Raw genomic sequence first — 10,639 nt, forward strand, 5'->3', positions numbered from 1 at the left:
AAAACAAGCAAAAATGAACTATTGGGACATCATCAAAATAAAAAGCTTCTGCACAGTGAAGGAAACAATCAGCAAAACTAAAAGGCAACCGACGGGATGGGAGAATATATTTGCAAACAACATATCAGATAAAATGTTAGTATCCAAAATCTATAAAGAACTTGTCAAACTCAACACCCAAAAACTAAATAATCCAGTGAAGAAATGGGCAAAAGACATGAATAGACACTTCTCCAAAGAAGACATCCAGATGGCCAACCGACACATGAAAAAATGCTCAACTCACTCATCATCAGGGAAATACAAATCAAAACCACAATGAGATACCACCTCATACCTGTCAGAATTACTAACATTAACAACTCAGGCAACAACAGATGTTGGTGAGAATGCGGACAAAGAGGATCTCTTTTGCACTACTGGTAGGAATGCAAATTGGTGAAGCCACTCTGGAAAGCAGTATGGAAGTTCCTCAAAACATTAAAAATAGAACTACCCTATGACCCAGCAATTGTACTACTAGGTATTTATCCAAGGGGTACAGATATGTTGTTTTGAAGGGGCACATGCACGCCAATATTTATAGCCCTATCAACAATAACCAAAGTATGGAAAGAGCCCAAATGTCCATCAATGGATGAATGGATAAACAAGATGTGGTACATATATACAATGGAGTATTACTCGGCAATCAAAAAGAATGAAATCTTGCCATTTGCAACTACGTGGAAGGAGGTAGAGGGTATTATGCTAAGCGAAGTTAGAGAAAGACAAATATCATATGACTTCACTCATATGAGGACTTTAAGATAAAAACAGATGAACATAAGGGAAGAGAAGCAGAAATAATATAAAAACAGGAAGGGGGACAAAACATGAGACCCTTAAATACAAAGAACAAAGGGTTACTGGAGGGGTTGTGGGAGGTGGGATGGGCTAAATGGGTAAGGGGCATTAAGGAATCTACTGAAATCATTGTTGCACTATATGCTAACTAACTTGGATGTAAATTTTAAAAAAATAAAGTGAGAGCTTGGGGGTGATGTGAACTATGAATATTAAATAATACACAATACCAATCATTATGCTGGATACATAGAAATGTCAGTTCTCCTGCCTTATATCATCTTGTTCAAAGTTGTATTACATGTGACAGAGCTAGGATCCAAACTACCATGTTATCTTTTCATCACAGGTGCTTCCCAGATCAAATCTCGTGATTCTTATTTGGGGTGAGCTTCAGGCTTCTTAGCATTTATTAGTTATTTTATCTTTTTCTGTTTTGGAAGACTTTATTTTTTTTTTTTAATTTTTTTTTTCAACGTTTTCATTTTTTATTTTTGGGACAGAGAGAGACAGAGCATGAACGGGGGAGGGGCATAGAGAGAGGGAGACACAGAATTGGAAACAGGCTCCAGGCTCCGAGCCATCAGCCCAGAGCCCGACGCGGGGCTCGAACTCACGGACCGCGAGATCATGACCTGGCTGAAGTCGGACGCTTAACCGACTGCGCCACCCAGGTGCCCCTGTTTTGGAAGACTTTAAACTGCATTGTAGTAGAGGATAATATAGGCAGAGTTGGGGCACTGAAAAGCTTCAGGAGAGTAGGAACCATGGCTTCTACATCTAAATGTGCCTGTCCCCTACTAAGTGCTTAATAAACATTGTAGAACTCAAGTGCATTGGTCAACTTAAACCTAGATGGTTTCTTGGACCTTCATGAACAGTCTTAAGGAAGAAATTCAGGTAGCTAAAAAACAAAACAGAGCAGGAAATGGGAAACTGCTCAGTGTATGGAACTATAAAAAAAGATATTCGATTCTAGAGTGGAAAACTTAAACAAAAGTGTGAAATCAGGACAGGAGAAGCAAGAGTAACATTGTCTTGAAAACTGGGAGTAAATCTGAAAGCCAATCTTGAGGCTATAATGGAAGCCTCGTCCCCCACCACTCAAAACACACAAATCTGCTCTAAGAGACTGATTTCTTTTCCACTGGTTGATTTATCTCACCCTTTTCCTTCTGTTCTTGCTGTTTTCCTGACCCCAAACAGTCTTTCCCTCTTCCTCATCTGCTTTAGACTTTTGCATCTCTCCCAGTTACAATTGACCAGAGACTAGGTGAACAAAGATAAATTTGACTGTACTACCGTTTAAAGGTAAGAGAGAAGTGACTATTACATATCTTCCCTCAGAAAAATCTCTATGAAGTGTGACTGGGTATTATATGAAAGTGATTTCATCATTTGTTTTCGTCTTGGTGAAGATCAAACAACACTTTCATGCATATTTCAAGCTAAAATGAAAATTATATTTGTGTACCCACTTCTTAAATTATAAAATTTGCAAATTGATTTGCGTTGACCTTCTTCAATTATGTTGTTTGTATGTTGCTCTAAAAATTATATTCAAGGAAATCACTCTTAAAGTACAAGTATTCTTTTTTTTTTTTTTGACCTTTTAGTTTTTCAGACTTCAGCACTATACCTTGTTCCTGTTCTCTCTCTTATCTGCTGACAGCAGTGGGCCTACTTACGTGGACAGATTAAAAATACTTTTCCCATTTACCATGACAACACCCAGCTAATATTTACTGATAAACTGGTAGCAACTACAGCATCTACAAAATGCAGGAGGAATTCGTACCCTTGAGTAAAACTTTAATTCCGAAGTGAAAAAGATTATATAGCTAAAATAAATTTGTATATTATTAACATGTTAAGTCCCCATTTGTATCCTTTTTATAGACAAGCACATTTTTTATAAGCTCTAAAATTATACATTGTGTATAGTCAACTACACACTAAAATGTTCATTCTGTGTGGACAGACACCAGACTCAAATTTTACACATATACATAAACTTCTTTGGTCTTTGAAAACGTGTCTAACAATATATTTTAATCAAAATAATTATGAGAGATATTAGTGCCAACATTTTGTACTGAAGAGGATTAACCAACTATAGATTTGGCCCACTTAAACTTTAAACTTTCTTGTAACTAGATGATCAAAACCTTGAAAATCAAGTCAAACAGCTAAATTGTCTCAAATCATTTCATATAACAATTTCTATTTTTGTTGAATTTATCACTTGTTTTGATAACATTTACACACAGCCTCAAAGACAAAGAGTAACTTTAGCAGCTTGTCTAGTCCTCTGTGAGCAATTAAATTAACTAGTCACTTATTGCAGGCTTATATACACATACACGAGCACACAATGTTGTACCAGTCACATAGGAAAATAGAAATAAGACATAAGATTCAATTTCTAAGCCAAACATTGAATCTAGTCAGTGCAGACATGTTCATGATCATCCTATGCATTCTTTACAGTTGTTCTGCTTCAGACCAGCATGTTGTCTCTTCCATCACTGTTAACTTTCTCACCTATGACCCATTAACTTTCCTATAATAATCATAATGAATAATTTTGGTTTCTTTAATGATTATCCTCTACAGTAATTCCTTGCACATCAGGGATAAAATTTAGTTGAAATGTATACTATGTGAGCATTTTGGATAAAAATAAGTACCTTTAAGAGGAACATTGGGATACCTGGCTGGCTCAGTTGGTACAGCATGTGACTCTGGATCTTGGGATCATGAGTTTGAGCCCCACATTAGGTGTAGAGATTACTTTGTATTTTTAAGTTCTATTTACTTAAGTAATCTCCACACTCAATGTGGGGCTTGAACTCATGACCCCAAGATCCAGAGTTATATGCCCTACCTACTGAGCCAGCCAGCTGTCCTGGGGGTAGAGCTTACTTTAAAAAAATTTTTTTAAGGGGCGCCTGGGTGGCGCAGTCGGTTAGGCGTCCGGCTTCAGTCAGGTCACGATCTCGCGGTCCGTGAGTTCGAGCCCCACGTCGGGCTCTGGGCTGATGGCTCGGAGCCTGGAGCCTGTTTCCGATCCTGTGTCTCCCTCTCTCTCTGCCCCTCCCCCGTTCATGCTCTGTCTCTCTCTGTCCGAAAAATAAATAAACGTTGAAAAAAAAAAATTTTTTTTTAAAAAAAGAGAAGCATCTTTCAGTTTAATAAAAATATTAAGAAGAAAAACACATTCCCTTATTTAAAAGAGGTTTCTTTTAAATTCTTCATCAGAAGGGGTGCCTGGGTGGCTCAGTCAGTTAAGTGTCCGACTTCAGCTCAGGTCATGATCTCGCTCTTCATGAGTTTGAGCCCTGCACCATGCTCTGTGCTGACAGCTCAGAGCTTAGAGCCTGCCTCAGATTCTATGTCTCCCTCTCTCTCTGTCCCTCCCCCACTCACACTCTGCCTCTGTCTCTCTCTCAAAAAAAAAAAATAAATAAATAAACATTAAAAACATTTTTTTAATTCTCCATCAGAAGAATATATCATTAGCAATTGCAGTAGAACATTCATTAATATTTCATGTTGTCACATCTCAACTCGAAAAAGCTACACTAATCACTAATTCAACTAATTCAATCTATCTGAATTACTAAGAATTTATAAAAATTTTCTAATTAGGCACTAACCAAATCTTTAAATTCTAAACCTGATTTTTAAAAAGAGGTAAAACATAAGAGGTACTTGTACTTTTGTTATATGATTATCTAGGGAAAGTCTTTTATTCATACCTACTGAGTAGGATACTTATAGAATGTGTAATCAAAATCAGCTTCATAACTATACTTTATTACATAGTGAGTGTTGTTTATAGTAGCACTTTCAAGACAGTATGTTATGTTTAAGAAATACAATTTCTTATACAAGTTCTACTGGTTCTTGTCATGTAAAGCCGTGTGTTTTCTGAAAGAAATTGAGAAGAATATAGCTAGATTATTTCTGTGTTTTTTATTAACAAGAAGAAAAATAAAGATTGACAATTTCACATAAGTCATATTTTCTCAGATGAAAGCATGATGTTATATGAAGACAATAGTGTTGGTTATTTTGCCAAAATTCTAACGTCGAATATTTAATTTAGTAGGCTCTATATAGGGTCAATGCATAATGCTTTGAAGACAAATTTAAGTTCTTGATGATGACACTAGTTTGCTTGATTTGTTGAGCATGTTAATATGTGGTGTTTCTACTAGGAATTCAGCAAGAGCATAAAATAATCCTTTCTCCAACAAAACATTACCATCTCTCTAGCACAATGGATGTTAGCAGAAGGGAAGAAAGTACGTGTGAACAGAGAATTGGCATCCAACATTTACATGTGTAATTTATATTTTTGAATCCTAATATTAAGACTACCTTTTATAAACAATCTGGGCCTCTGTCAATTTGTGTTCAATTTAGGCATCATTGTTCAACAAACACTTATTAAGCCAACCACTATGTGTGACTCTGCAAGGAATAGAGTGATTAATAAGCCACATTCTCTTTATTAAGGATTCAGAGTCTAATGAAAAGACAGATGTATTCATATGTAACACACAAGGCAGAATACTAAGTGCTGTAATAAAGATAGGAACTGCTAAAGGAACATGGTGGGAGAGATCTGTTTTAACTAAGGTAAGAAGGAAGGGCACCTGGCTGGATCAGTTAGACTGAGCATGAGACTTTTGATCTCAGGATTATAAATTCAAACCCCACATTGTAGAAATTACTTAAAAATAAAATCTTTAAAAAAAAAAAAAACCTAAGGTATCAAGGAGGGCCTTTTAAAGGAGGTAGTATTTGAAATGATGGTGACGGTGATGATGGGTCCTGTAAGAGTGACTTAGTCTACCCCATATCTCTCATCTCATTCCCCTTTAACATGTTCTGCTTTGTATTTTTTCTACAGTACTCACCTTGTAATTTATTTATTATACTTATTATTTATTTACCTAAAATGTGAGTATTCAGGCAAGGATCTTTGTTTTGTCTATTGATGTACTTTGGTGCTAGAATATGCTGGCACATTGAAGGTGCCAAATAAATATATGTGGAATGAATTAATGAGGAAAAAATATATAAGTTCACATGGAGGCAGAAAGTTCAAGGTATATTTTCAAATGATTAGGGGGCCAATATGGCTGGTATGAAAGACATGTGTTGGCTGTATGATATAAATAGGAAGTAATAAAGTGGCTTAAGTATTTTTCCTTCCTTTTCCAATAAGTAATAAAACCAATTTCTCTGTTGCAGAATTTCTCATCTGAGACACTGATGGTTGAGCTGTAATAATATGCATTTTACAAATAATTGTCAAATAAATTAAATAACATGAAGCTCTAGTTCTGAACTTGTTGTCATTTTTAGCCATTTTAGTTTTATTTGCCTATATTTTACCTTTACTTGGGCTTTGCTGCCCTGAAATTATACTCTTTTGCTAAAGTTGCCTCTATGTCATTTCAGTTCATTGTTTTAAAGCAACTGAATTCTATAAAATACATGTATCCCCTGTATCAAATGGTGTTGAATGAATGTATCCAACATTTGCCAAAGTCAGACGATATCTGAATGCAACATAACATGCAATGTCATGGTAAATACATGCTAATCTCAGCTGTCGCATCAACTAGCTTTTACTGTTCCAAATTGTATTAACTCATGGAAAAAAGTATTGTCTTAGGAATGGACCTATGCAGCTAGAATCACTAAAAATTCAATCCATGCTATGGTAGCAGGTTGGTGTCCATTTTGCAAATTCACCTTGTGAACAAATCCACATCCTTTCTATTCTTGTAATTCACAGGGTCACTTATCTACCCATCTGCTCATATTTTTTCTTCCTGCTTATTTTTTCACATCAACATTTAGTAGTATCATGAACCATTTTGCTCAGTGTCTAGCTCACCCTTGTCCAGACTTTCTGAGATGTTCCAAATGCTCTGAATCCGTGCAGTCCTATATGGTAACCACTGGGAACATGTGGCTATTTTTAAGCATTCAAAATCTTGCTACTGCAACTTAACTGGATTTTTATTTTGTATAATTTTAACTAATTTAAATTTAAATATTCCCATATGCCTAGTGACTGCTATATTGGACACCAGAGATCTAGATATCATTGTTTCAGAAGATTCAATAATGACTATCTACTTATTTATTTGACGTATTGATGGAACAAAATATATTGTATGGGTTTCCATTTCCAAAAACATAAAGTAGAGATTTTTTTTCTGTTACTCTTTCTCTATTTCTCCCAGGACTTACAATATAAAACAAACTTGAAAAGACTGAAAAGTGGAGAGAAGGCAGACCAGCTAGGGACTTTGGGACCTGAAGGACAACATGGTTCTGAGTTCCCTGGGTTTTCTTTTTGCCTCATCTATTCAACATCTGTAGCTGAAAAAGCAAGCAACCCAGGATGCCAATGGACACAGACAAAAAAGCCTCAGCAAAAGCTTACTCTCTCAAACCAAAAGTCCTAGCAAGAAAAAATTCATTTCAAACATTAATTTCTTGCTTCCAAACTTCTCTACCTTTCTGTGGTACCAAACACCACAGAAAATACTGTAGTCCCTCCCCCACCCAGACTAGTGAAGGCTGAGTGAGGACCAAGACTTCCATCCTCACCAAGCTATAAGGAGGTGCCAATCCCCAAGGTGGTGTCAGAGAAGACCAACTAGCAAACCAGGACTTTCATCCTCACTGGCCTGTAATGAGTCCCTCTGTAGTGTCAATGGAGATGACACAGGGGGTTTGGACTTCCATTTCCACCCAACCATAATAAGACACTCTTTCCTCTCCCCACTGAGGTTGTGTCCGAGGGACTCCAGTGGAGTGTCAGGACTCTTATAAGCACTCATCAGTAATAAGGCTGCCACCTGTGATGCCAGTGGAGATCATATGGGGTGATGAAATTCCTCTCCTGCCAGCAGTAATGAAGAGCCTGTCTCCATAAGATGACAACAGAGGTTGAATAGAGAATATTGACTTCTACTTCCCCAAGCTGTAAGGATGTGGTGTTCACCCTTCTCCTGCCTGAGTGGTTTCAGAGATAGCTAATTAATACAGAGGGTTTAAATAAGATTCATAATCTTATGATACAAAAATATTTAGATTTCACTTTTTTTAAGTTTATTTATTTATTTTGAGAGAGAGAGAGAGAGCATGAGCACAAGAAGGGCAGAGAGAAAGGGAGACAGAGAATACCAAGAAGACTCCACACTATCAGCAGCCAGGAGCCCAATGCAGGGCTTGAACCCACAAACCATGAGATCATGACCTGAACCAAAATCAAATCAGACACTTATCCAACTGAGCCACCCAGGTGACCCTAGATTTCATTTTGAAATTAACTTTCATTTTACAAATTACCAACAATGAAGAAGAGCTCAAACCAGTATTGCTTTTTCAGAGGTTCAGTAATAAATGAACCTCAATTAAATGAGTGAATCCCAAACTCATATGAAAAAAAGACAACTAATAGAAGCCAACACTAAGATGACAGAGATGTGAGAATTAATCCAATAAAGATTTTAAAGCAGCATGATAAAAAACTTAATGAGCAATTATAAACACACATGAAACAAATGAAAAATTAGAAGATATTGAAAATTAAATAGAAGGTTATAAAGAAGATCGGGGTATCTGGGTGCCTCAGTCAGTTGAGCATCTGACTCTTGATTTTAGCTCAGGTGATGATCCCAGGGTCACAGGATTGGGCCCCACATCCATGCTCAGCATGGAGCCTACTTAAGATTCTCTCTCTCCCTCTCTGCTCCTCTCCCTGACTTGGGCACACCCTCTCTTTTCCTCTTAAAAAGAAAAAGAAGATCTAAAGAAGAACCAATTGGTAATTTTAGAAAATTGTAAAAAAAATTTAATAATAAAAATTAAAAATTCAGTGAATAAGCTCAAGAGCAGAATGAAAGGGACAGAAGAAAGAATCCATGAATTGGAAAATAGAACCTGAAAAACAGAAAAAAACTAAAAAAAAAAAGTGAATAGTCTCAGCGACCAGTGGAATCAAAACAAAAGATCAAACACTTTGTGTCATCAGAAGAAAAGGAGGGAGAAAGCGGGATTAGAAAAGAACCTGAAGAAATAATTACTGAAAACTTCCCAATTTTGGAAAAGGCAAAACTTACAGATTAAAGAAGCTGAGCAAACCCAACAAAATAAACCCAAATAAATCCACACCACAGCACATTAAAATTACACTTCTGAAAACTAGAAACAAAAAGAATTTGAAGGCAGCCAGAGAAAAGTGATACTTTACCTAAAGGGGAAAAATAATTCAAATCATAGCAAATTTCTCTTCAGAAACTGTAGAGAAAGGAAGGAAGTGGTATTAAGATCTTTTAAGTGCTGAAAGAAAAGACTCATCAATCCAGAATCCTATACCCAGCAAAAATATCCTTCAGGAATTAAGGAGAAATCAAAAAATGCTTAGAGAAATGAAAACTAAGAGAATTTGTCACCATTCTGAGAGAATAGCTAAAGAAGTTCTCAAAAAGGAATGATAAAAGAAGGAAACTTAGAACATCAGAAGAACATGGTAAGCAAAAATATAAGTGAATATAATTGGTTTCCCTTCTCCTCTTGAGTTTTCTAAATGAAGAATGATGTTTGAAGCCAAAAATTATACTGAATGGTTATCCAAAGGAAATATCTAAGATATTTATACTTTAAATAAAGGAGATAAAGGGACATACAGGAAGATAAATCTCATACCATATACAAAAATTAACTCAAAATGGATCTTGGGTTCAAATGTTAAACTTAAAACTATAAAATTTTTAGAAAAAAAAAGGTGAAGTGTTAGGAATAAGCAAAGAGTTCTTAGATTTGACAACAAAAGCATGATCAATTGAAGAAAAATTGTTGAGTTAATTTTTGCTTGTGAAAAATTGTGTTAAGATTATGAAAAGATAAGTTCCAGACTGAAAGAAAATATTTATAAGCCACACATGCAATGAAGAGCTATAACTAGAACTTTCCAAATTCAATAGTAAAATGGACAAAAGATTTACACAGACATTTCACCAAAAGGATATAAAAATGCACATGAAAAGGTATACAACATCATCAGCCATAAGGAAAATGCACAATTAAACTACAATGAGGTATCAATACATACCTACCTGAATGGCTAAAAAAAATGGTAATACCACCAAATGCTGGCAAGAATACAAAGAAAGGGAACTACTCATACATTGCTGGTGGGAGTGTAAAATGATATAGCCACTCTGGAAAAAAAGTTTAGCAGTTTCTTTAAAAACTAAGCATGCAATTACTGTACAGCCTAGCAAATGAACTCCTAAGCATTTATCCCAGAGAACTGAAGACTTATGTTCATATAAAAACCTATACATGACTATTTATTCATAATAGTCCCAAACTGAAAACAACCTGATGGCCTTTAATACGTGAATGGTTAAACAAATCGTGGTGGTATCATGGAAAACTATTTAATAAAAAAGAAGGTGCTATTTTTATATTCAGCAACCTGTATGAATGTCCAGAGAATTATGCTGACTGAAAAAAAAGCCAGTCCCAGAAGATTATATATTATAACTTTAGGACAAATCATTTTGTATATAACATTCCAGAAATGACAAAATTATAGAAGTGTAGAACATATTAAGAGGTTTCCAGGAGTTAGAGGGGTGGGGATAAAGGGAAGTAGGTCTGACTACAAAAGAACAACGAATAACATGAGGGTTCCTTGTAATGGAAATGCATATATATTGACTGCATCAGTGTCAATATCCTGGCAGTGATA

Source organism: Prionailurus viverrinus, chromosome B1 (genome assembly GCF_022837055.1).
Source record: "Prionailurus viverrinus isolate Anna chromosome B1, UM_Priviv_1.0, whole genome shotgun sequence".
Classification (NCBI taxonomy): domain Eukaryota; kingdom Metazoa; phylum Chordata; class Mammalia; order Carnivora; family Felidae; genus Prionailurus; species Prionailurus viverrinus.